This window comes from Giraffa tippelskirchi, chromosome 3 (genome assembly GCF_054371585.1).
Source record: "Giraffa tippelskirchi isolate mGirTip1 chromosome 3, T2T-mGirTip1v1.2.pri, whole genome shotgun sequence".
Classification (NCBI taxonomy): domain Eukaryota; kingdom Metazoa; phylum Chordata; class Mammalia; order Artiodactyla; family Giraffidae; genus Giraffa; species Giraffa tippelskirchi.
The window spans coordinates 4403858-4429694 of NC_137277.1; the positions used below are offsets into that span (position 1 = coordinate 4403858).

At 46.1% G+C, this 25837-nt stretch overlaps 1 long non-coding RNA gene across 11 annotated transcripts in view; it reads right to left on the reverse strand.

Annotated features, from left to right (window-relative positions):
• The window catches only part of LOC145543545 (uncharacterized), a 448599-nt gene that overhangs the window by 390889 nt on the left and 31873 nt on the right, over positions 1–25837 (reverse strand). Inside the window, exon 1 of one of the 11 annotated variants that reach the window (XR_014080783.1) lies at positions 9793–10600. The exons of the other annotated variants lie outside the window; for them this stretch is intronic. This is a non-coding gene — a long non-coding RNA (uncharacterized LOC145543545). Of the gene's footprint in view, positions 1–9792; positions 10601–25837 lie in introns of those variants that run through there. 11 annotated transcript variants of the gene reach the window in all.

Consider the following 25837-nt stretch of genomic DNA (forward strand, 5'->3'; position numbering starts at 1 on the left):
TACTTTGCTAACCTGTGAGATGAGTGCAATTATGCGGTAGTCTGAACATTCTTTGGCATTGCCTTTCTTTGGGATTGGAATGAAACCTGACCATTTCCAGTCCTGTGGCCACAAGAGTTAGACTCTTCTGTTGACTATGAGGGTACTCCTTTTTTCTAAGGGATTCTTGCCAACAGTAGTAGATATAATGGTCATCTGAGTTAAATTCACCCATTCCAGTCCATTTTAGTTCACTGCTTCCTAAAATGTCGACGTTCACTCTTGCCATCTCCTGTTTGACCACTTCCAATTTACCTTGATTCATGCACCTAACATTCCAGGTTCCCATGCAATATTGCTCTTTATAGCATCAGACTTTACTTAAATCACCAGTCCCATCCACAGCTTGGCACTGTTTTTGCTTTGGCTTCATCTCTTCATTCTTTCTGGAGTTATTTCTCCACTCTTCTCCAGTAGCATATTGGGCACCTACCACCCTGGGGAGCTCACCTTTCAGTGTCATATCTTTTTGCCTTCTCATACTGTTCATGGGGTTCTCAAGGCAAGAATACTGAAGTGGTTTGCCATTCCCTTCTCCAGTGGACCACATGTTGTCAGAACTCTCCACCATGACCCATCTGTCTTGGGTGGCCCTATATGGCATGGCTCATAGTTTCATTGCATTACACAAGGCTGTGGTCCGTGTGATCTGTTTGGTTAGTTTTCTGTAATTGTGGTTTTCATTCTGTCTCTCCTCGGATGGATAAGGATTAGAGGCTTATGGAATCTTCCTGATGGGAGAGACTGACTGTGGGGGAAACTGGGTTTTGTTCTGATGGGTGGGGCTGTGCTCAGTAAATCTTTAATCCAATTTTCTGTTGATGGGCGGGGCTGTGTTCCCTCCCTGTAGCTTGGCCTGAGGCCAGACTATGGTAGGAGTAATGGCAACCTCCTTCAAAAGAGCTTATGCCGGGACTGTTGTATTCAGTGCCCCTGACCCCACAGCAGGTCACTGCCGACCCAGGCCTCCGCCAGAGACTCCTGGACGCTCACAGGCAGGCCCGGCTCAGTCTCCGGTGGGGTGCCCGCTCCTTCTCCGGGGTCCTGGTGCTCACAAGGTTTTGTTTGTGCCTTCCAAGAGTCTGTTTCCCCACCTGTGGAAGTTCTGTAATCAAATCCTGCTGGCCTCCAAGGTCAAATTCCCTGGGGGTTCTCAGTCCCTTTGTCCCATCCCCAGGTTGGGAAATCTGTTGTGAGTCCTAGAACTTGACAGTGTGAGAATCTCTTTGGTATAACTGCTCTGCAGTTTGTGGGTCATCTTCTCTGTGGCTCTATGGTGGGGCTAATGGCTACCTCCTCCAAGATGAAGGACATTTTAAGAATCAGTGAACTAAAATGAACAGGAATGGGAGAATTTAATTCAGATGACCACTATATCGACTACTTTGAGAGAGAGTCCATTAGAAGAAATGGAGTAGCCCTCATAATCAACAGGGCTTCCCTGGTGACTCAGTTGTTAAAGGATCCACATATAAGGCGAGAGACCTAGGTTCAATCCCTGAGTTGGGGAAAACCCCTGGAGAAGGGAACAGCTATGAACTCCAGGATTCTGGCCTGGAGAATTCCATGGACTGTATAGTCCACGGGATCACAAAGAGTCAGACACGACAGTGACTTTCACTCACAGTCAACAAAAGAGTCCAAAACGTAGTACTTGGAGGCAGTCTCAAAAACGACAGAATTATTTCAGTTCATTTTCAAGGCAAATCAAAGAAGAGTTTTACTGGTACCTTTTCTTCCATTTCACATTAATCCTTTAAGTTGCAGATAGACTGTGTGCTTAAAAGGAAAGGCCAGAACATGGTCCACAGGTGCAGTTGTACTGACTCAGTTCATCTGTGGGTGAGTTCCATTGCATTTTGATTTCTCTTCTCATGAGTTTACACGATACGACCAGGGCTTCCTAAACTGTAGAAGCAGTCTCGTTGCCCCAAGAATCACCAAGATCTTTATTGATTGATCTTAATTAAATTCTAAATATTCGTTAAGAAGTTGATGAGAACTCATTTTATCCATTTCCTTCTTTCTGTAGCCATTATTAAGTTAGGGCCAACTATGGCCCAGGTCTTCTCCTAAGGAGTCAGGAATTCAACTCCCTTTTCAAGCTCTTTGTGGTTGTTGTTCAGTTGCTAAGTCATGTCTGACTCTTTGTGACCCCAGGGACCTCAGCATGCGAGGCTCCTCTGTCATTCACTGTCTCCTGTAGTTTACTTCAATTCATGTCCATTGAGTTGGTGATACCATCTAGCCATCTCATTCTCTGTTGATCCCTTCTCCTCCCGCCTTCAATCTTTCCCAGCATCAGGGTCTTTTCCCATGAGTCAGCTCTCTGGATCAGGTGGCCAAAGTATTGGTGTTTCAGCTTCAGCATCAGTCCTTCCAATAAATATTCAGAGTTGATGTCCTTTAGGATTGACTGGTTTGATCTCCTTGCTGTCCAAGGGACTCTATAGAGTCTTCTCTAACACCACAACTCAAACGTTATCAATTCTTCAGCACTCAGCCTTCATATTCCCTCCTTTTGAAACTCAACTAAGAATAAGTCATCTGGTGTCCCACCATCCTATTCACTTATTCTTTGGCCAAAGGATTCAGATGCCCAGAGAGAGGTCATCCAAACTAGCAAAGATCACGGCCGTTTGGCCAAAGTCTCATGTGCCCACTGACTGTGGGCCTGTGTTTCGTCTTCCGTTTTCCAGTTCTGTGTTCCATTTCTCTGCGTAAAAGAGGTACCTTCCTTCCCCCCAACTCACGCAGCCTAACCCTTCTTCCTGGGCTCTCTCAGTTGTATCCAACTCTTTGTGACCCCAGGGACTGTAGCCCACTAGGCTCTTCTGTCCACAGAATTTCCCAGGCAGGGATACTGGAGCGAGTTGCCATTTCCTCCTCCGGGGGATTTTCCTGACTCAGGGATCGAACCCTGCAACTCTTCCATTTCCTGCACAGGCCTGTGCATTCTTCACCACTAGCACCACCTGGGAAGATATCCTTTCCCCTACATCCAAAACCCCCTCCTCAGCAGATTAACGTGACTTTGGGGTTGTAGGATCTTTATGAGCCTGAGACGGAAGCCAGCAACTGAGCAGCCCCCCCGAATGGGGAGCCTCAAGGTAAGAAAAAAGGCAGGAAGAGCACGGGAGGCAGAGCCTGCCTGTTTAGATGACTGGTCTACGGCTTCTCACTTGAACTTTTGGTTTTTATAGTTCTATAAAAGGCAGCTGACAAAAGAGATCCCGTTTTGGGAGGGTCCAGCTGGCGGGGCTGAGTGGGGCGGAGCAGCCCCAGTATTGGAAAGCCCGGCCGGATTTTCATCCATGATGTCAGAGAGGCACGGGGTTCCCAGTGAGCCAGAGGGTGGGGGAGTAGACAGTCCCAGCCCACTCCCTGGCCCTGCCAGCAGCAGCTTCAAATGCTGCCTTCCTGGCGCGTCTGCAAGAGCCCTTTTCCTCCTCGGAGATGCTTTGCCATGTTTGGAAGGGCAGCTCCCTTGCTCCCCTTTCTGGGCTCCGGCGTGGGTGTCCACGGGGGCAGGAGGGCCTGGAGGCTCCCTCCCACGTCCAGCCTTGGCCCAGCTCTCTGTTCACTCTCCTCTCAGCGGTGGACTCGCTTCAGGGCTGGTGCTGCGGCCCACATCTTTCTACAGATCTGTCCTTCCAGGCTCCTGGGCGCTAGGTTTGGGGGGCCAGCCTCTGCTTCCTCCCCTGACACACAGGCAGACACTGGACCGCAGTGCTGCCCAAACGAGAGAGGGTTGGCTGGGAGTGTGGGTTGTTTTCAAACAAGTCCAATCTGGACTTGTGGGTTGTTGTTGTTGTCTTTTTTTTTCTTGGCTAATTCACATCAAACTAGTCCTCTGCACTGGCCCCAGCTCTACAGTTTCCTGTGGACAAAGCGGGTCGGCTCTGCAAGCCCTTGGGGACTGGGGGTGAAGCAACAGCTACCCACTGAGCCCTGACTCAGAGGACGTTCCTCCTCCCAGGCCGGGAGCAGCCACTGCCCAGCTCCAGGGAGCGGCTGGAGCGGGGAGAGAGGGTGGGAGCCAAGGAGAGCAGTCGCAAGGGGCCCTGAGTGCTTGCTTTCGGATTTTCAATTCTCAAAAGGTGGCGGGAGCAGCTTCAGGTTCCAGAGCAAGGCAGTCGAACCTGCCCTCTGCGTGCTCAGCGTTTTCCTCTGGAGGCTGCCCAGATTCTCCCTACAAGGGCTGGCAGCATGGGCAGCGGGGCCGAGTCAGAGCCAACCCCGAACACTGCCGAGCGGTTCAGAGGGCAAAGGCCATCCACCTCCTCCGGCAGTGTCCGAGCCAGGCAACTGAAACGCGCTCCCGTTCCCTTGGCCTTCCTCCGCGCTGTCGGTCTACTCGTTATTCCTGCACAGTCCCCACATTCGGGTGTCAGACGGCATGCTCAGTGAGCTGGAGACCAGGGCACTGCATGGCAGGAAGGCAGCCAGGGAGGGAGCTGGCTTCACCCAGATGCCCCCAAGATCAGGGCTCTTTGAACAAAGCTGCCCTGGGGACAAGGGTATTGGGGGGAAGGTGGTTTCCTCCGTACCACGAGGGACTAGGCATGAGGGTGGTCCCTAGTCCTCGTGGTCTATGCCTGAGGACTCACAGGTTCCCAATACTCTCTCTCCTCTCTGCTAGGAAGAGCCCCGAATGGAGCTAAGGGTAAAGAAATCTCCCCAAAAGAGTGAAAATGAAGTTCCTTCCACTCGAGGCAGTTAGGAAGGACTCTACCACCCAGGCTTCCCTGGTAGCTCAGAGGGTAAAGGATTTGCCTGCAATGCAGGAGACCCCAGTTCGATTCCTGGGTCAGGAAGATCCCCTGGAGAAAGGATAGGCTACCCACTCCAGTATTCAGGCCTAGAGAATTCCATGGACAGAGGAGCCTGGCAGGCTAAAGTCCAAAGACTGTCGGACTTGCAAAAAGTTGGACATGACTGATCGACTCCCCTTTCATTACCACCTGCCACTTACTTTTTATTCTTTTTTTAAAAAAATATTTTTGTTTATTTATTTGGCTGTGCCGAGTCTCAGAGGTAACATGCAAGATCTTCAATCTTCACGTGGCATGAGAAAGCTTTAGTTGCGGCGAGTAGGACCTTCAGTCGTGGCATGGGACTCCTGGCTGCAGCATGCAGGACCCAGCTCCCTGACCAGGGATGGAACACAGACCCCTGCATTGGGAGCGCAGAGTCCCAGCCACTGGACCACCAGGGAAGTCCTCATATTCCTTATTCTTATCCCTCCTTTCTCTTCTTTTTGCTGTCTCCTACTCATTAATTGGGGCTTCCCTTGTGGCTCAGTGGTAAAGTATCCGCCTGCCAGGGCAGGAGATGCAGGTTAGATCCCTGGGTTGGGAAGATCCCCTCGAGGAGGGCATGGTGACCCACTCCAGTGTCCTTGCCTGGAGAATCCCATGGACAGAGGAGCCTGGTGGGCTACAGTCCATGAGATCGTTAAGAGATGCACACGACTGAAGCAACTTGGCATGCACCTTGGATAGTGTCTTAGCTCAGGCTTCTCTAACAAATTACCACATACTAGGTGACTTAACAAACACTTCCCACAGTTTTGAAGGCTGGTACATCCAAAATCAAGGTTGAAAATGAAAGATGATGATAGCAACCTCACAGGGTGGTTATGGGAAGATTAAATGAGCCAATGGTTGAAAAATGCCTGGGACTGACATATATACACTACTCGGTATAATCCAGATATACCAGAGGACACGCGGTTTAGCATGGAGAGCTCCACTCAAGGATCTGTGGTGACCTAAAGGAGAAGAAAATCTAAAGAAGAGGGGATACATGTATACACACAGCTGATCCACTTTGCTGTAGCGCAGAAAGTAACACCACATTGTAAAGTGACTATACTGCAATAAAAATAACAAAGAAAAATGAGTAGCACGTTATAGATAATCAATAAATAGCTTTACCCCTTCTTCACTACATCAGATTAAGAGATATTATCCATATTGATCCTAATCCCCCAACTGGGAACTAAGCTTCTGCTTCCAAATATTACCATAACTAAATACTTCCTAAAATGGCAGAAACTATTATGTTTTTAAAATCTACAATGAAAAAATAAATAAAGTCTACAGTGAGAGATAGAGCAGTCTCCCTCGGTTGGTGTCTCCTTCTAATCGTCTCAAGCTCACTTGTTTTTATTCTGTCCTTGGCATCAGAGACACAAACCGGTTCCCACTTTCTGTTTACAAATAACGCAGCCCTGGCAGTTTGCAGTTTCTCCAGACTGTTCCCTCCATGTCACATGGATGGCATTTGGGAGGCTCTTCACTGAGTATCTTTCTTAACTGAAGTGTCGTCGGTGTTCACGTACCCAAATCCTCACCAAAGTCACGCTGAGAAGAGATCAGTTCACAGGGTCCCCAGAACACATTCCTTCCCTCTGCACGTTCACATCCAAAGGGTGCCCTGATGCTCTCATCCGGGAAATATGTCCCAAAGACGGTCATCTCTAGGCTTCTGGCGACCCAAGGCTGTGATGACAAAATGCCACTCCCATCTGATAACCAGTGTCTTGGCTTAGGTGAAACCAATTTCGAGGGGGCAAAGAGCCAAATTCGTGGCCAGGCCAGGGGCAGACATTCCATTCTACTGTGTCTACTTGTCCAGCAAAGCTTCTCCCTGGGGGAAGTGATGACTCCAACTGGGCCCACATCCGAACAACAGGAGCAGAGCCTCTATGGACTTCTTCTGCCCATATCTGAACTCTCCCAGGCCCACCAGAGGCAGGAGGAGTGAGCAGCTGGGAAGGGCTTCCTGAAGGTTCTGGAGCTGGTGTGGGTTCTTCAGGGAAGCTCTACCATCAGCAGATCTGTTCCTTGTCTGGCTCTGCTCGGACACCCGTGGGGCCTCCTCTAGGCCTTGGCTTCTCCTCCCTGAAATGACAAGGGCAGGACCCAATGATCTCCACGGTCTGGCGAAGCTGTCAAGACTCAGTTTTCCTTTTCCCCATTTTCAACATTCTGGTGACACCTCTTTATCCCAGGCTGTGAATGGCACTGCTGCAGTACCTGGAAAAACATTTCTGGTATATCATTAAATGTGTCCTATTTTTCCGGTGCTAACTGTTCCCCTTTTTACGTGGAAGTACTTCTTCAGGCAAACTGAAGTCATTAGAAACAATGATGATTAGTCAGTTGGTGAACGTTTATTAAGTGCTGCTTTGGACTGGCTCCTTGGGTACGTAACAAAAGGCAGACAGAGCCTCTCCCCAGAGTTTATATCCTCATGGAAGAAGACATTGACTAACATGGACACGAGAATAACATAATGAGTGCTCTGGGGAAAAGAAAATGGGGTGACTGGGGAGGTATTGTGGTGGAGCAGGGGCTCACTGCCCAATGTGCAAAGAAGCTAACACCACGGCACCAGCTTTGAGACAAGAGCTTACTGCGAGGTGGGCTAGCGAGGAGACAAGCGGCAAGGCTCGCAAATCCGACTCCCTGATCCAGGGTTCACAGGGAAGCAGAAGGGGTTGGGGCAGACTTCGAGAACTAGCACTGAATCTGTGATTGAGCTACTCTCGGGCTCCTGGGAGCCGGATTTTCCTTGTTGGAGGGCTTCTTCCTCAGTTAAAGAGATAGTGCCAACACTGCTGCTCTTTAAGACCTTTAAACTGAAGATTCTTGGTGCCAGGTTCACTCTGGAGACAGAAAGTTTCTGTCTTGAACACGTGCAGAGCTGCTTCTGTAAAATAACTCAGGGTTTGATTAATCACCAACCTGTCTAAGGAGGCAAAACCAGTTTGATCTGGTCAATGTTTCTGTACTGTTTCGGCACCTCGCCTCGGCTGGGAGAACCCAGAAAGCCCATTTAAGAAGGTGCCATGTGAAGATTAGATTGAACGGAAGAAGCATTCCGAGCAGAAGGTACAGAAGTGCTGAGGCTTGATGCCTCTGAAAGGCCAGGAGGAGTCCAGATTAGCAAGGGCCAGAGATCACAAAATCCTTGTAGGTGAGGGCTAGCAGCTTAATTAGAATTTGAAGGATTTTGCAGACTTCAGTGACGGGAGCTGAGCTGCTGAACTCCAGCAGAGTCCATGCAGTCCTAAATGTAGATAATCTATCATCGCAGTTCAGTGGTAATCCAAAGGAAGAGTCCGGTGGCTGTTTAGTAGACAGAAACCTCAATCCAAGTTATTGATTTGGTAAACCAGCCTGGGAAGGCTGAGATTGGAGGACGTGTCCCATTGATGAAAGGCGAGGAGGCTGGTGAGCCAGAGTGGAGGGTGCACCAGGCTCAAGGTGTGCCCGGGAGAAAGAATGGAATAGGGGGCACAGGAGACGGGGAAATCCACCCAGGAGGACACCAGAGGGATGACAGGACTCTGCTGGAGACAGCGGAGCGGGGTGGGTGGGGGCCCCGGGGTGGGCGGGGGCCCCGGCGTCGGAAACAGAGGGCGGGGAGTTTATAACATGAGAGAATCAGGGTCAGCGCGGACCCGCCTCCCCGCTTCTTCATTTCTCAACCGGACCTTGCAGATCGGAGAGTGGCTCGAAATTAGACAAGACACAGATCTCCCCGAAGCCTGTGTTTCTCATCAATTCTTTCCCAGTTAAAAGAATCAAGGGCTGTCCCTGCTGATTCAGTGGCTAAGCGCGCTCCCGATGCAGGGGGCCTGGGTTCGATCCCTGGTCAGAGAACCAGACCCCACCCACCCTGACCAAGCTGGAAGATACCGCGTGCCCCAATCAGCACTCAGCGCGCCCAAAGAAATTCTTTTAAAAAGTCAACATGTGTTTATATTTGTTTTTGCCTCTACTTGTGCATTTTCTAGTCATTCCCTACTGATTCTAATTTACATTAGAAAATGTTTAGTTTGTTGGTTATGAAAAATAATACCTAGAATAATTTTTAAAAATAATAAAACCAGCTTTACTCCTGCCAGTTGGAGACTAATCTTAATATCTGATATATTTATTTCTAGTCCTTTTATGTGCATATGCATACATTTATGTATTTTTCCATTCATCATTGGACTAATACAGCATATTCTTTTCACTATGAACTTCTGTATGAATATGCCTTAAACTTATTAATTTAATGACTGATAATATTCCTTTGTAAGGTCCTACCAGTATTAATTAACTATGTCCCTATTATTTCACTTTTTAAAAGTAGTTCAGCTTTGGTACATGTTATTACTACGTTAACACTCTTTATAAACACTTCCACATACCCTTAGGTTGAATTTTCACACAAGACATAACAATTAGTTGGGTACTATGTTTATTTCCTGTTTCACAGATGAAGAAACTGAGGCTTAGTGAGGTTTGATGTCCTGCACAAAAAGTCATCCCAGCTAGTAAGAAGTCCAGCCAGGAATACTACTGAGTTGGCCAAAATGCTTGTTTGGATTCTCTTATGGGATCTGACTTATTCTCAGTGTTCTCACCTTCGTGGATTTGTATCTCAAGACAGCTTCTCAGAAGCGGAAATTCTGGATCAAAGGTGTAACCTTTGCTCTTTTTATAATGTCCTAATGAAGGTGAGAGTGTTAGTCACTCAGTCCTGCCTGACTCTTTGTGATCCCATGGACGGTAGCCCGCCAGGCTCCTCAGTCCATGGAATTCTCCAGGCAAGAAGACTGGAGTGGGTAGCCATTCCCTTCTCCACGGCATCTTCCCGACCCAGGGATCAAAGCCGGGTCCCTGCATGGCAGGTGGATTCTTTACCTTATGAGCCGCCAGGGAAGCCACATAGAGACTGCTGAAAACCCACCTCATTTTGGAAGTTAGTCAGTCAAAATCTTGCTCCTCTAGACGTTCCTTCTCCTCTTCTCTCCACACACAGCCTGATGTCTTCCTTTGTTTTACTTCCCTTAGGTTCTCTCGGGTCTGCCTTCTCCCTTCCTTGTTGGGGAATCAGGGAAGGTCTTTTGTCTCCCATGGAGCAGTGCTTCCTGCCTCCTTTTGTGCTTCCTGAACTTTCTCCAACAGCCGAGTTCCACTTGTAAGTGGAATTGTGGTGAATACAATTTTCCCCATCTCATTCTACTCAGACAAGTGAAACCAAGCTCAAGATCAGAGATCTATCCATCTCTGTTTTATTTTGGCTTCTTTTTGCTCATGTGACGATTTCATCCTTTTGGTCTTTGGATTGTGGTGTGCGCACTGAGAAATGATGCCAACTTTATTTCAAATAGTTAACCACTTACCCTCAAAATAGACTTTGGTATATATAGAAGAGTGAGCTTATGATTAAATTTGGCATTCAAAATTATAGGAGAAAGAATCACGAAATAAAGCTGGGACATCTTTCTCTGTGCATTCTCTACCATTTCTTCTACAACCACCATGCTGTTTTGATTACAATCTATTATAATAGCTCTCTATAAAAAAAATATCTTGGCTACTTGCACCATTTCTGCTTCCAGATGAAAGTTTGATTCACTTTTTCAGAGGTCTTTTAGCCCATATCATTAGGGTTTTTATTAAAATCATTTAAATCATAATATAGTATCAGAAGAATGTGTATCTTTATACTATCTGATCTTCTGACCAGGAATAGCTATCCAAACATTATTTTCTATCTTTTTAGGAAATGTTTAGTATTTATCCTAATTAGGGTCAAAAAAAATTCTTAATGTCTTATTTGAATTGAGAATTTTGAAAATATTTTTTATTGAAGAATTGATGTTCTATTAGCAGTTTACTAGCATTTTCATGTATGATTTTTACATCAATAATCATTTGTGAATTTTCTTCTATAAAAAGTGCAATTCTTTAATAGTCTTTGTTTTCTCTCCTCCATATCAGCCATCTTCCTTTTTGGCTTTTCTCATTCTCTTTATTTTCTCTTCATTCTGGGAGTTTCTCAAGTTTGTTCCACATCACTGATCTTATTTCCTACAGCATCAAGTCAGCTTCCTACCATCTCTAGGACAGATGCTTTTTTAAACATTACAAGTTCTGTTTCTTTGCAGTAGTCCTATTTCTCTTCGATATCCTTTATATTCTCTGTTCACTGACTTTGTTTTATTCAAAGGGTGCAAAAACGATTTGGACGCAATGAAACAGAGAGGAAAAAACACCAGGAGGAGAGAACAGGTGAAGGCGAAATGATGGAGGAACAAAGCGTCGGTTTCGTTTGATTGTTTTAATTCCACTTCCTACAGAAGGTAATTTTCAGAGGCATGCTATCCTCTTAAGCTTTTAGAATAAAGTTCTGCTTTCTTTGAGTTGACTTTTTTTCTCTCTCATGGGTAAGATGTTAATTTCTCCCTCTCTCTCTACTTGTCCTGGAAGGAGACTTTTATCCAAAAGGAATGTTTGTAAACAGCTTCTACATTTGGACTCTTCTTAGCCTCTCCTGCTATTTGCTTTCTGCTGATTAAAACTATGTTTTACCCAGATGATAAGCTGAAAAAGTAAATGAATCCATAACTCAATGAATTATAAATGAGATTCCAATGAATGCATTTCTCAAACCCCGTGATATCCTGAAACAAGATGGCGAGTCCCGCCAGGATGTTCACGCTGAGACCTCCATGTCTTAGATGGGGACGGTGGCATTTGTTAAGCACGTCCCTGAGATGTCAAAGGTAAGTTCCAAAAGGCTTTGCAGCAGGAACTCTCACAGCAACAGGAGCCTGCCAGAACCGTGGGAGGCAGATACTCTCTGCCCCACAAATCTTGTTTCCAAGCACAAACAATGAAAGCAGCGACTCAGCCTGTGACTCAATGATTCCCAGCTGTGTGGGTGATGATCATGTGACTCTCAAGGTTGGACACAGGCCACAGGACACTGAGGACTGGTGTGAGCAGCACAGGTGCTGAGGAGACGCCAAGGGACCCCTGAGTGGAGGTCTCGACGGGGCTCTTCAGAGTCCAGTGACAGGCACGAGAGGGCTAAGACGGACAGGAGAGAACGCATGATGAAGACCACACAACCACTTTGATCCTCCTGTGTTGCTGTTCAGTCGCTACACTGTGCCTGACTCTCCGCGACACCGTGGACTGCCGCACACCGGTCTCCTCAGTCCTCCGCTATCTACTGGAGTTTGCTCAAACCCTTGTCCATCGAGTCACTGATGCCATCCAACCATCTCATCCTCTGCTGCCCCCTTCTCCTCCTGCCCTCAATCTTTCCCAGCATCAGGGTCTTTTCCAAGGAGTCAGTTCTTCCCATCAGGTGACCGAGGTATCGGAGCTTCAGCTTCAGCACCAGTCCTTCCAGTGCATATTCAGGGTTGACTCCCTTTAGGATGGACTGGTTGGATCTCCTTGATCCCCTTATCTTGCGTTAAACCATTCTTCTGAAGGGCAGGATCACGCTGTGGGGGAGAGCTCAGTCCACCTCTCCTGTGGTGAGCTCTAGTCTTCAGCCATCTTTGTTCACCTCTTCCTCAAGGACTGGGGAGGAGGATCAGCTCACCAGCTTCTCACTAAGCAGGGTCACGTGACTAGTGTTGGCCAATGGGCTGAGGGCAGAAGGGAGGTGTATCATTTCCAGAATAGAACCGCTGTTGAGAGACCCTTCAGCATCCTCTTGGCTGCCATGGCAATCAGGAGGCAATGTCCCAGATGATCATGTTTCAAGATGGTGACTCCTCCTCCAGTCTAGGTCTCTGAGTAATCATAACAGGCTAGCATACACATGCAGAGAAGACAATGGCACCCACTCCAGTCGTCTTGCCTGGAAACTCCCAGGGACGGAGAAGCCTGGTAGGCTGCAGTCCATGGGGTCGCTAGGAGTCGGACACGACTGAGCGACTTCACTTTCACTTTTCACTTTCATGCCTTGGAGAAGGCAATGGCAACCCACTCCAGTGTTCTTGCCTGGAGGATCCCAGGGACGGGGGAGCCTGGTGGGCTGCCGTCTATGGGGTCGCATAGAGTCGGACACGACTGAAGCGACTTAGCAGCAGCAGCAGAGTACACATGAGGAATAAACATTTGCCGCTTTAAGCCATGAAATTTAAGCTATTTGGTGGGCTTTGAGGTTTTTGATAAACATGGCACCAGCTTGATTATTTTGACAGGTATTTTCTCTTATTAACCGAGTGACCAAGAGCAACTCTCTGAGCCTCTGTTCGTGCTTACTCACTGAAGGCATTTCCGGCTCTTTGTGACCCCATGGACAGCAGCTCTCCAGGCTCCTCTGTCCATGAGATTTTTCAGGCAGGAATACTAGAGTGGGTTGCTATTTTCCTCCTCTAGGGGATCTTCCAGACCAAGGAATCGAACCCACCTCTCTTCAGTCTCTTGCACTGGCAGGCAGATTCTTTACCCACTGAGCCATTCGGGGAAGCCCAAATCTCTGATGGTCTATCAAATTCCTTGGATATCAAGTAGAGAAAATCGCAGCATCTGCCTTAGCAAAGAGATTAAGATACGTTTATGGTTTGTAAAGTGCTAACCAATGTGTCTTAGATATTAACAAGTGGCTGACAAATGTTACTCCTTATCATCATTAGATTCTCCACGGGATAGAAAGTAAAATGAATGTTCTTCTGTCAAAGCAACGAACTTCACATGTGAGAAGAGAACGAGAGAGGCAGGGAGAGAGGGAGGCAGGGAGGGAGAGAACACTGGAAGCATTTCATTTTCAGAGCAGTTCATGAGCCCCTCATGCAAACAACCAACACTTTATTGCCCAACTCCACATGCCAATGCACCCAAGGTTCCAGGAGATCTGAGCCGCTTGGTCTTTCTAAAGCTAAATATCTCAGGAGAACAAAGGCTTGAACTCCCCAGGATGGTATCCCCATGGGTCATTCATCTTCCTCCTCATTATGTCCCAGGACGGCAGTGGCAACCTCTGGGAAAGCAAGACGGCTTTCTAGAGGCTCTGATTGTCTCACAGCAGGGAGGGAAGCCAACTCAGGGTGTGGCACCTTCTCCACACACATTCTCCTCAGGGTGTCTCAGCATTCCAGAGGTGTGGCTGGGTGAGTATCACTCCACCCATGAGGTGTCTTCTTGGCCAAGCCATGGACCCAAACTCCCATCAGCAGGATTGTGCAGTGGCGGGAATGATGGGGATATATTTAGCATCCCCCATTATAACCAAGACAGTGTATAAAAAAGTAGAGACATCACTCTGCTGACAAAGGTCCACAAAGCTATAGTTTTTCCAGTAGTCAGGTACAGATATGAGAGATGGACCATAAAGAAGGCTGAGTGTTGAAGAACTGTGGTGCTGGAGAAGACTCTTCAGAGTCCGTTAGACAGCAAGGGGACCAAACCAGTCAATCCTAAAGGAAATCAACCCCGAATATTCATTGAAAGGACTGATGCTGAAGCTGAAGCTCCAATACACTGGTCACCTGATGCGAAGAGCTGACGCATTGGAAGAGACCCTGATGCTGGGAAAGATTGAGAACAAGAGGAGAAGAGGATGACAGAGGACAAGATAGCATCACCGACTCAATGGACATGACTTGAGCAAACTCCAGGAAACAGTGGAGGGCAGAGGAGACTGGTATGTGGCAGTCCATGGGGTCACAAAGAGTCAATAGTGACTGAACGACAACACTCTCCCCCAACAGATGGGCTCTAATTTCTCTTCTTGTTCTAGAACTCTGTAACCCTGTCTTTAAATGATATTAGGATCACCTATACCTGTAGGTCACAAAGCAGCAATTAGCCATTTGACATTTCTCACTGACTTCCCTACTTGAGTTTTCCTTGTTGATTCTATCTCGGGTTAAACTCCTAAAGCAGATTTCTATCCTTCATAGAAGTTATTTAAAGGTGCCAGCTTCCACTGATCCAATATGGCTTTTCTACTGGCCACCTCTATTGTCCAGGAGTCACTAAGGAGTCCAATCATATTTCCTCTCTGAACTTTTCCGCCAGTTGGTTTTACAGGTGGAGCCCCCGTTACCTACAACATCATGTGCTAAGAGAAGACATTTCTGTATAGACACACTTATAACTACATTGAATCTATCAGCTAAGGCATGGGTTTTCAGAGGGAAAAGTGGTCTTGGACTGGCAGAGTGGTTCCCACCCATGTTCAAATCCTCATACCACAAATAACACATATTGATCACCTACTGTGCTCAAAGCCAGATTTTGTCTAACACTTTCCCCAGGGTCCATTAGTAATTCCTCTGTCTTCTGTCCCCACAAAAGCTATTATTTTAAAAAGGAACATCAACAACAACAACAGAAAAGGCAACCTTCCTCTCTCTAAGCCCACTCTGGGTTTTTATTGGTTTTTTAAAATAACTTTTAAAATGGATGTCCTTTTGGCCGTGCTGGGTCTTTGTTGCTGCGGGCTTTTCTCTGGCTGCAGCGAGCAGGGGCTGCTCTCCAGGTACGCTGCGCGGGCTTCTCATCATGGCGGCTTCTCCTGTTGCAGAGCCTGGGCTCTAGGGCCCGTGGGCTCAGCGGTCTCAGCTCTCGGGCTCTAGAGCGCAGGCTCAGTAGTTTGGGTGCCCAGGCTTAGCTGCTCTGAGGCACGGGGGATCTTCCCAGACCAGAGATCGCACCTGTTTCTCCTGCATCGGCAGGTGGATTCGTTACCACTGAGCCACCAGGAAGCCCCCACTCTCGGTTTTCAGAGTTGCAGGGGATGGTCGCATCAGAGTCCCTTCCCTCACCCCCACCGCCTGCCCCCAACCAATGTTCTGGGGATGACCCATCACATTTCCACACTGAAACTGCTGAGGACCTCTGCCAAAGGGTGTGTCATAGCCTCAGGCAGTTAGAGTTCATATAGGAATGCTGTTCTCAAACTTGGGGACCCAGAGATGCCACTGGAATTTGCCAAAGGGCCAGGACCAGTCATAACAGAACTCCCAGTGGGAAACTCAGGGTTTCCTACAGACTGCTCTCTCAGCCTGCTCCTTGCAGAAAGATGCTGTGGATATCCACAAAGGACCCTGGAGATGCTCTTCTGTCATCAGCCCAAACCTGCCACCCCAATGGCACGATGCTTCCATTAATTCCCTCTCTTGTTACTGTAAGATTAAGGAATCCATCTCTCCAGTCCATAGCACTGTGTGAAATACTCTCTTTAAATAAACATCCTCTTCCAGTGCTGTGTGCTTAGTCGCTCGGTCATGTCCGATTCTCTGCAACTCCACGAACTGTATCCCACAAGGCTCCTTTGTCCATGGGATTTCCCAGGCAGGAATACTGGAGTGGGTTGCCATGCCCTCTTCCAGGGGATCTCCCCAACCCAGGGATCGAACCCAGGTCTCCCACATTGCAGCCGGATTCTTTACCATCTGAGCCACCAGGGAAACCCAGTTAACAGTATTTGTTGAGATTCTACTGTCTCTATTTACTTTTTCTTGATATCCAGTCTTCACAAAAGTGCATGGAAACCAAAATATCACCACTGCAGAATTCTAGGCAAGTTTGAAAACAAGGAAAAGCTTGATTATTTTGGTGTGTTACATCAATTTAATGGATGAGAAGCACGGAATGAATTGCAGAAAAAGATCAATCAGAGGGTTGAGGAAGGAACAAGCCAGCCTTCCAGGTCCTCCCAAGTGAATGGACTCACAGATTGGCTTTGCTGTTTCAGCTGAGAGTAAATCATCGCCACGCTGGCAGAAAGACATGAAGAGATAACTCTGAATAGAACTTTTTTTTTTTAAATAACCTGCAATTTTTTATAATTCCAAAATCCAAAATATCTGATTTGGGGGTATTCTGATAATTTTTACACAATAAAGGAGAGTTCTATAATGCTGCAAATGACTAGTACTCCAGAGAGATGAGACATTGAAGATAAATAGAAGACAGCTTTACAAAGGTTTATCAACTTGACTAAAGTCTTAAAAGACATTAGAGACACTTCCCATGTGGCACTAGTGGTAAAGAACTGCCTGCTAATGCAGGAGACACAAGAAACTCTGGTTCAATCCCTGGGTCGGGACGATCCCCTGGAGGAGGAAGTGGCAACCCACTCCAGTACTCTTGCCTGGAGAATCCCATGGACAGAGGAGCCTGGTGGGCTACAGTCCAGGGGGTCACAAAAAGTCAGACAGGACTGAGCACACGCCACACCGTGCTAGAAAAGACAATTAGAGCACCTATAGATGATGCTGTTCTGAAATGTGAAGAGCAAGCCAGGTGTAAAAAAAGGCTCCTGGTTGGTCATGTTGCAACTAAGAACGATATTTCAATCTCTCGTTGCCTTTCTTTAAACTCTCAAATCTACTTTTTCAGTCTGTTTCTCTGCAGAGTTCCAGGACCACACCTGACCATCTGGTACACATCTCCATTCAGGTATCTGACAAGCATCTCTGAATCATCATCTTTAAAGCCAAAATGAAAGCTGCTTCAAAACAAGAGAATGAGGGTCCCATGATGTATATATTAAGGGAAAGTCTGCCGTTTGAAAAACGTCCAAATCTCTACCCTCTCCAATCGTGCTGCATTAGGTCTATTTTCATCCCCTGCTCTTTACACTCCCGGCCACACAGGCCTTTCTGCTGCTGACTTCAACAACAAGGGCTTCTCACTTGCAGTGCACTCTTTCTAAATACTTCTTTAATTTCTGCACATCTAAGATCTGATAAGGGCTTCGCAGGTGGCGCTAGTGGTAAAGAATCCATCTACCAATGCAGGAGATGCAGGAGGGAGATGCGGGTTCGATCTCTGATCAGGCGGAGCCCGTGGAGAGGGAAATGGCAACCCGCCCCAGTATTTTTTGCCTGAGAAATCCCATAGACAGAGGAGTCTGGCAGGCTACAGTCCATGGGGTCACACAGAGTCAGACATGACTGACGCTACTGAGCACAGACAAGCTGATAACCATACATAGCTCAGCTCAAACAGCATGTCCTCCAAGAGGACTTTTCTGACCTAAAAGGTTCCTTTTTTCTCAGTTTCATTCTCTATCACTCCCTGGATCCTTCATTTTGGCCTTTAATATTGAAACTTCTTATTCCTTCTTTACATTTTTTATTATGTTCACCATGTGAGCAGGAACTCTGTCTCGGTCGTGACTTCCCTGAAACAGCATCCAACACATAGTAGGAATTCTCTAAATACTTGCTGAATAACTGGCACCATGAATCATCATCCCCAAGACCTGTTCTTTTCATCTTTTTCTCTTCCTTGCAAACATCACTGCCTTTCACCTAATTACTCAGACCAGACAGGATCATCCTAGAACCTTCCCTCCTTCTTAATCTCATTTTAAAATTGCCAAAGGAAAGTAAATTACCTTCTGAAATATTTCTCAGGCCTAGCCCCTCCTCACTGCCTCCAGGTCACTGATGGAGGAGAGGGTTTCTCTTTGTTCACAACTATTACCCTTGACTGAATCCCCCTCCCCAAGGGAATCTTCCCAGTTTACCCCCTTGTTGTTTAGTCACAAAGTTATGTCTGACTCTTTGCAGCCCCATGGACTGTAGCCCAACAGGCTCCTCTGTCCATAGGATTTCCCAGACAAGAATACTGGAGTGGGTTGCCATTTCCTTCTCCAGGGGATCTTTCCAACTCAGGGATCAAACCTTAATCTCCTGCATTGGCAGGCAGATTCTTTACCATTGAGCCACCTTGGAAGCCAATTTAGCCCCCAGAGTGCTCTAGATCCTAATTTTGATCATATCGCTTCCCTTCTCAATCCTCCAATGGCTTCTCATTTTCTAGGAATAAGATGTGAATGAACTCCCTATTATGTTCCGGAAGATATTTCATACACTGGGTTCTGTGGGCCAGGCCAACCTCTTTTCCTACCATCTCTTGCTCACTAACTTCAAGCGTGAAGCACACACCCTCCCTCCACCACCCGGTGGCTGTCAACAGCTGCTCTGATTTGCCTAAAATTGCCCACTACACATGCATGGACTTATTGTGTGACAAGTGGACCCTAAGCAGCAAAGGCCTAGCTCACTTTCCAACTTGTCTGGACACACCAAGGTGCACCACATTTAATCTTGCCTCCATTTGCAGCAGTCCCCAACCTTTTTGGCACTACGGACAGGTTTCTTGGACAACAATTTTTCCATGGACCCGGGTGTGTGGGAGGTGGGGGGGGGTGGTTCAAGATGATTCAAATGCATTACATTTATTGTTCAGTGATTCTAGAGGTTGGGAAGGCCTGCATTATAGGAGCCACCACTTCCCTGGTGGCTCAAATGGTAAAGAATCTGCCTGCAGGGCAGGAGACCCAGGTTCGATCCTTGGGTCAGGAAGATCCCCTGTAGAAGGAAATGGCTACCCACTCCAGTACTCTTGCCTGGAGAATCCCCATGGGAGTACATTTTTGTGGTGAGTTTTAATCAACTCTAATCCTCTGGAATTTCTTGTTGACATATGGTTTCTGATGAGGAGCCATTATTGAATGTTGAAAAGATGACAACTCCCAGAAGAGCATCTGTTTGAGGCTGGGAATGTGCAGAGGGTTCCAGTAATCACGGCAGAATGTGATAAAGGGGGCCACGCCCAAGCCCCGCTGGATCTGAGCCTTCCTCACATTCACTATCATGAAACAACATTTGAATGGGATGCCTTTTTCTAGTTCCTTACACAACATAGACATTCATGCACTTCTTGCTTTTCAACAATGAGAGGAGACTTCTGCTTCAAGCCTTGATGGAGTAGCTAGTATTGGAGATGCTCCAATGCTCTTTCTGCCAGAGAACCTTTCCCAACCGCGGCACAGGCAGGTAGAACCCAGAGAGTGTGACCGTCCTGCTGAGCTGAGGAGGCAGGGATCAGACATTAGGAAAGCTAACACAAGGGCCAATCCCAAGGCAGGGAACTGGAAAAGGTGGGTGTACAAGGGTCTGCAAGAATGAGGGGTGGTGGTGTTCACAGAAGTTCATGCGTTCGATGCATGGTGAGGCCAAGCAAACTGAACCGTCAGAGTTTGGAGCAGAGAAAGGGAACCATCAGAGTCTGAAGCAGAGAAACAGGGCCATGCAAGGAGATGAGGTGGCTGATGCTCTAAAAAGCCTCAAAGCCTTGAACCCTCGGAAGAGTGTGGCAAAGCACTTTTAATAACCAGGTGAGGGATGCGAGGGCAGGGGGAGGGGGGGTCTCAGGGCGTGTGATTGCCTTGTGCACAGTCCTCTGATAGGCTGATGAGGGAGCAAGGGGTGTCACAGGGGTTCGACCCATCAGTCCTGAGGCTCCAGGGAGCCTGGGGCCAGGTGCTCATGGTCCTCAAATAGTCAACATCTTCTCCTTGTTGAAGAGGGGGAGATTTTCCACATCTGCCAAACTCAAGAAATGTGCATCAAATGCTGTTATCTAGGTACTTCAGAGAGGAGCTACAGCAGAGGATATGGGGGAAGGCCTGTCCCCACCCCAGCGCCCCACGGGGTCCTGTTCCTTACAGTGTGAGAGGTCTGTGCAGGGCTCTCTGCAAGACCTTAGCCAAGGGCTAGGCTGCTAATGTGTGTGATGAGTGATGAGACTCCATGAGGCCTTCTACAGAGGAGCTGCTTTAGGGGTGAAAATGAAGACTCTAGAGGTCACATAGTATGTGGAGACACTGGATTTTTATCCTATCTCAGGCATGCAACTAGCCACCACTGGGTCCATTCCTAAGGAATAAGGCCCATGATCTAGAGAAGGACCAACAAACTATGGCCCACAGACTGATTTTATATATATATATATATATATATATATAAAATATACACACACACACACACACACATATACATATATATTTAAGTTTTTTAAAAAAAAATTAATTTATTTGGCTGTGCTGGGACTTAGGTGTGGCATTGGGAAAATATAGTCTTTTTTCCTTTTTGGCCATGCTACATGGATGTGGGATCTTAGCTCTGAGACCAGGGAGCCAAGTTGGGCCCCTGCAAGAGAAGTACGAAGTCTTAACCACTGGACCACCAGGGAAGTCCCAGGAAAATAGAGCAAATAGCTATAGCAAAAGAAAAAGAACAACTTGAAAATTCAAGAACTACACATTTTTTTTTAAAAAGTGGAGAAATAGAAGATTGAAATTTGAAATTCAAAAAAAAAAAAAAACTCTTGTGGCAACATCTCCCCCTGCCCCCAATACCCACCCAACATATTCTCTGTAAGTTTCCATCTTATCTTCTTTCCTAGACTAAAAGCTCTCTGAGAGTTCAAGCACTGAATAAATGTTTACTGTTCCCTCAGTAAATACATCAGGCATTGAAGACAGACCTAGGAACCAGTTTCACCAGGTGCTTACAGACTAGTGGAAGGAAATGACAGGCAAGCAGACAATTATAATAAGGTTCTTTTTCAATGTGCTGTCTAGGTTTGTTATAGCTTTCCTTCCAAGGAGCAAGCATCTTTTCATTCCGTGGCTGCAGTCACCATCCAGAATGATTTTAGAGCCCAAGAAAATAAAATCTGTCATCATTTCCACGTTTTAAAAAAGAGAGACATCACTTTGCTGACAAAGGTCCCTCTAGTCAAAGCTATGGTTTTTCCAGTAGTTCTGTATGGATCTGAGAGTTGGACCACAAAGAAGGCTGAGCTCTGAGGAACTGATGATTTCAAATCGTGGTGCTGGAGAAGTCTCTTGAGAGTCCCTTGGAGAGTAAGGAGATCAAACCAGTCAGTCCTAAAGGAAATCAACTTAGCGACTGAACAACAACAATAATAAGTTTCTCATAGATCTGATGGATACCAGATGGATAAATAGATGAGAGAATGAATCAATGAACACATTTCCCCAATTTGGGAGTTGTAATTTCTAAATCAAGTCTGACCCCAGTCTGAACAATCCCGAGGCATCTCCTTGCAGGGGCAGCTGGCAGAGAAGAAAGCAAAATGTCAGGCAGGAACTAAAACCCCTTAATAGGATTTGCCCTGAAAACCTGGCATTTCATAAAGCAACAAAGTAAAGCATTCTATCCTCTGTTCAAGTGGAGCACAGACAATATCTTTCCAATACATCATAGGAACTATAATGTCTTTGTTGTTCTTGAGCCTTAATTTAATTGTAAAGAAATGCGGTATCATGTTTTGTTCCATGAAGAGGAAAATAATCCATGTCTTATGCCAGCCAATAAAAACAACTCAATATGAGGTCTGAACTGCTGATTATCTTTGTTTCCCCTAATTCTAGTTTTTTTCTTTTTTGATGTATTTGGCATTAAATCAAACTCAAGTCTTAAAGCAGGTCTTACATACTACGGCTACTGTTGTTCATGTTAGTGTTGCTGTTGCTGTGTAGTCCTAGGTCATGTCCGACTCTCTGGGACCCCCACCAGGCTCCTATGTCCATGGGATTCTCCAGGCAAGAATACCGGAGTAGGTTGCCATTTTCTCCTCCAGGGGATCTTCCTGACCCAGGAATCGAACCTAGTCTCCTATATTGGCAGGCGAATTCTTTACCACTGAACCACCAGGGAAGTCCCTTGTGTTAGCGTAGACATCCAGAACAAAACATGAAAGAAAGCTGATTTGCCACAACAGGCTCTGGCAATGACTAGAGAGCAAGAATCCAAAGACACCTCCTGTAACATGACCCAGGGAACCAATGTCATAGTCTTCTAAGAGAGAGACCAAGGCAATCAAATAATACGGAATTTCACTCATCTGAACACACAATCTTGAGTATTTCAGGAAGGATCAATTAATTGACTTCAAGAAGCCAATGAGACTTTGTCATCTCTCAGCAGAACTGTTCAGGCCTTATCGCAAAGAAAACATTCTATAAGCCCCTTAACATGGTTCAGTGATTTGTAGGACAAGTACTGTCCTTATTCTCTTAACCACAAACCTACCCATCCACAGCCCTAAGTTATTCAACTCTTCATTCCTCCAGAGTGTGACTCAAAGGGGAAGAATACTGATCATTCCTACTCAGTCGTTTCTCTCCTTGAGTGTGACTGATTTGAAAAAGGACACATGTCCCAGTTCTTTCAGTGGTAAAGAGTCCACCTGCCAATGCAGGAGCCTCGGGAGACTCGGGTTTGATCCTTGGGTCAGGAAAATCCCCTGGAGGAGGAAAAGGCAACCTACTCCAGTATTCTTGCCTGGGAAATCCCAGGGACAGAGGAGCCTGGTGGAGTACAGTCCATGGGGTCACAAAGACTCGGACACAACTGAGCGACTAAGCAGGCGCACAAAGCACGCACAGCCCAGTTCTTACCAACGAGATGGAAGAGAAGTCTACAAAGGGAAGGGTTTCAAGGAAAGATTTACTTGTCACCATTCTGCAAAGGTCAGCCCTTTCTGCAGCCTGGTGATATATCCATCTGTGACCCCTGACACTACCACAGCCATCTTTCAGATGCAACAAAGACAATAAACTAAGGACGGTAAAGCAGTCAGAAAGAACCCAAACCCTGGAAGACCACCCCTGGGCAGAAGAATGATCAAACCTGCATTTCTCTATCACAGGACATTTTATTACATGACTTTATAAAGCTTTCTTATTAAGATAGTTGTGTCATAACTTTCTTTTTCCTGAACCCAAAGAGACCCCCAATACAAGTCTCTCTTTTTTTTTTCCCAGTTCTAAGGTGATCATTTATTCAGGATTGCAGGAGACCGAGATGAAGAAAGACACTGGGGAATAATATGTGTAGGGAAAAGAATCTGTGTTGCCATGTGAATTGAAATCCAGGTGTGATATCACCCTTGAAATATTTTGTTTATTTGGGGATATTCCACCAAGTTAACATGCCCCAATTTGCATCATAACCTACAGGTTATTAGGCAAGAACAGGCTTTAATCCTAAAGCCATTTCATCTTATTTTTTTTCAAATCAGTGGGCCAGGAGTAGGTTCAAACTTCTGGAGTATCCAGATGTCACTCTCATATACAAAAAGCCAAGCTCCAGTTCAAAAATAAGCCTGATGCTTGAGAAATAATCACCTTGCTGACCTTAATGTAAAATAATGGCATTTTAAAAATCAGGATCATTTATTCTCAGCTAATATAATCTAAGTAAGCCAAAAAGTTAGTTGTGAAACAAGCAATAGAAGAACAAGACCAACAGGTGATTCTGTCGTTACTCAGTTGCTACGCCGTGTCCAACTCTTTGTGGCCCCGTGGACTGCAGCACGCCAGGCTCCTCTGTCCATAGGATTTCCCAGGCAAGAATACTGGAGTGGGTTGCCATTTCTTCCCCAGTGGATCTTCCAGACCCGGGGATTGAACACAGGTCTTCTGCATTGCAGATGGATTCTTTACTACCTGAGCCACCAGGGAAGCCCAGGGCTTAAGCATAGGGACTGTTTTAACAGTAACTTTATACAGTCCTGCTGCTGCTGGATTAAATGTGGGAGATGACATCATTTTTAGACATCATTTTTAAAAGTTTATTTTTTAGTTGAAGGATAGTTGCTTTACCGAGTTTCGTTGTTTTCTGTCAAACTTTATCATGAATCAGCCATAGGTATACATATGTCCCCTCCCTCTTGAACCTCCCTCCCAATCCCACCCCGCTAGGTTGATACAGAGCCCCTGTTTGAGCTCTCTGAGACATACAGCTAATTCCCATTGGCTGTGTATTTTAGTATACGGTAATGTAAGTTTCCATGTTACTCGCTCCGCACAGCTCACCCTCTCTTCCCCTCTCCCCGTGTCCGTAAGTCTGTTCTCTGTTTCTCCACTGCTCCCCTGCAAATAAATTCCTCAGTACCATCTTTCTAGATTCCATATATACACATTAGTATATGATATCTATCTTTCTCTTTCTGACTTACTTCACTCTGTATAATAGACTCTAGATTCATCCACCTCATTAGAACTGACTCAAGTGCATTCATTTTTATGGCTGAGTAATATTCCATTGTGTATATACACCACAACTTCTTTATCCATTCATCTGTCGATGGACATCTAGGTTGCTTCCATGTTCTAGCTGTTGTAAATAGTGCTGCAGTGAACAATGGGATACGTGTGTCTTTTTCAGTTTTGGTTTCCTCGGGGTATATGCCTAGCAGTGGGATTGCTGGGTCACATGGTGGTTTTATTCCTAGTTTTTTAAGGAATCTCCATGCCATCTTCCATAGTGGCTGTATCAGTTTACATTCCCACCAACAGTGCAAGAGGGTTCCCTTTTCTCCACACCCTCTCCAGCATTTATTGTTTGGAGACTTTTTGATGATGGCCATTCTGACAGGTATGAGATGATATCTCATTGTAGTTTTGATTTGCATTTCTCTAATAATGAGCGATATTGAGCATCTTTTCATGTGTTTGTTAGCCATCTGTTTGAAAGACATCATTTTTTCAGGCAGATTCTTTACTGTGGAGGCACAAAGGAAGCCCCAAATAAATAAATAAATAAATGTACACTACTCAAGCAAGTCTGATAAAAATTTAGAGTGCAGTGAATTTTGGACACTTTAAATGAATAATCTAATGTAAAATATCGCATGTTTAATAGATTATACACCTACATAATATATTAGTAGGTATGGCATAAAATAAGATGTATTCTTCTAAATAAGCTAACTTTTTTCATTTTTTTTATTGTTGGTACTGAAAAAAATTTTATTGTATAATCTATACACTACATTTGTTTTTTAACTATTACTTTAACTTTATTGGAGTATAGTTGATTTTCAAATTGTGGTGTTGGACAAGACTCTTGAGGGTCCCCTGGACTGCAAGAAGATCAAACGAGCCACTCCTAAATGAAATCCACCCTGAATATTCATTGAAAGGACTAATGCTGAAGCTGAAGCTCCAATACTTTGGCCACCTGATGTGAAGAGCTGAATTACTGAAAAAGACTCTGATGCTGGGAAAGACTGAGGGCAAGAGGAGAAGGGGGCGACAGAGGCTGAGATGGTTAAGAGCATCACGGACTCAATGGACATGAGTTTGAGCAAACTCCAGGAGATGGTGAAGGGGAAGAGGAGCCTGGCGTGCTGCAGTCCACGGAGTC